Here is a 1523-nt window from a genome sequence, read left to right as displayed (position 1 = left end):
ACATCAATAACTGTCTTATTCAATGTTCTACTGCTGAAGAGATACCATGACCATGGCAAATTTTGAAAAAAAATTATTTAATTGGGGTTTGCTTACAGTTTCAGAGGTTTAGTCCATTATCAGCACAGTGGGAAGCATGGTAGCACACAGGCAGACATGGTCCTGGAGGAGCTGAGAGTTCTACATTCAGATCTGCAGGCAGCAGAAAGGAAAGAGACATTCTTGAGCATTGGAGCCCCAAAGCTCATTTCCAGTAACACATTTCCAACACGACTATACCTCCTAATCCCTGTCAAGTAGTGTCACTCCTTATTGACCAGGCATTTAAATATATGAGGCCATGGGGACCATTTCTATCCAAAACACCGCAATAACTAATAAAGAAAATGCCCTACGGGGTGGATATTATAGAGGAATTTTCTTAACTGAGGTTTCTTTCTCTCAAATGACTTTAGCTTGTGTCAAGTTGACATAAAACTATTATGCACACACACAACGTATACCACACATACCTCATACCGAGTCATACATACATGCACCACACAGATCCCCTCCACCACACAGATACACACACATCACACATACCCCCCACATACACACGCCACACAAATATAAATAAGATCTAATGCATAAAATGATTTTTTACAAGTTGATGTATTCTTTATTCAAAGTTGAGAAGTGTACCATATTGCACATTATTGCAAAAATTCACTGTTACAAACACTTTGCAGCTGGTAAGAAGCCAACAAAAGGTTGATTTTTAAAACTCATCACTATAAATTACCGTTAGAGTACTTTGCAAATTCAGAATTCAAACTGCATTTTTTTTTTTCTAAATTGCCTACAGTACTCAAGGTTCCTGAAGTTTAGGTAGCTGTTTCAGGAGGAAGAAAAGAGGTACTGATGTCAAGGGATTTCTATTCTCTTTCGATGCTCACATACTTCAGGGCGTCAGCCTGGCTATAACTGTGACCCAAAACGGCTCTTTATCAGCCTGATGGCTCTCAGCGAAGATGCATGTTCTGTCACCAGCATTAACCATGGTAACTTTTTCACAGCAGTTTGGATTTACTGGATGGTTAGCAAGATGACTTTTGTTGTCCTTGTGGGTTATGTCATTGTTTAAAATGAGCAGGAAGCTGCACATGTATTTGTCATGCACTTGCCCTCTTCTGTCTGCTTCATCCTGAGAAATAATTTCTCCACAGTATTCTGAGGTGGACTCATTTTTTTTCTGCACAGGATCTTTGATAAAGATCCCCCAGTCTGCCACATTAGATGGTGACAGCAATACGTGCTTTATAGAGTCCCACCAAATACTGCAGTCCTTGCAGGACATGTTTTTGCTGTCCCAATGGTCTGCAGCTCCAAGACAGAGGTCAGGGTCACACTCCCAGATAGCCAGGGTTATACTGTGTAGTAATAGGAGCACACGCGATGAAGCTCCGACCCAGGATGGACGTAGGCTAGAATCTTCCCGGTAAGCGCACCTTGGGGTGCTACACACAGATGATTAGAAATGG

The 1523-nt window shown here is 41.4% G+C and overlaps 1 pseudogene; it reads right to left on the bottom strand.

Annotated features, from left to right (window-relative positions):
- Positions 1–917: 917 nt before the first annotated feature.
- Positions 918–1523, bottom strand: part of LOC101981199 — a 5451-nt pseudogene continuing 4845 nt past the window's right edge.

The sequence above is a fragment of the Microtus ochrogaster genome, chromosome 18 (genome assembly GCF_000317375.1).
Source record: "Microtus ochrogaster isolate Prairie Vole_2 chromosome 18, MicOch1.0, whole genome shotgun sequence".
In the NCBI taxonomy this organism is placed as follows: domain Eukaryota; kingdom Metazoa; phylum Chordata; class Mammalia; order Rodentia; family Cricetidae; genus Microtus; species Microtus ochrogaster.
The sequence above is the reverse complement of the archived record's forward strand: the minus strand, read 5'-3'. Positions and strand labels throughout refer to the sequence as shown.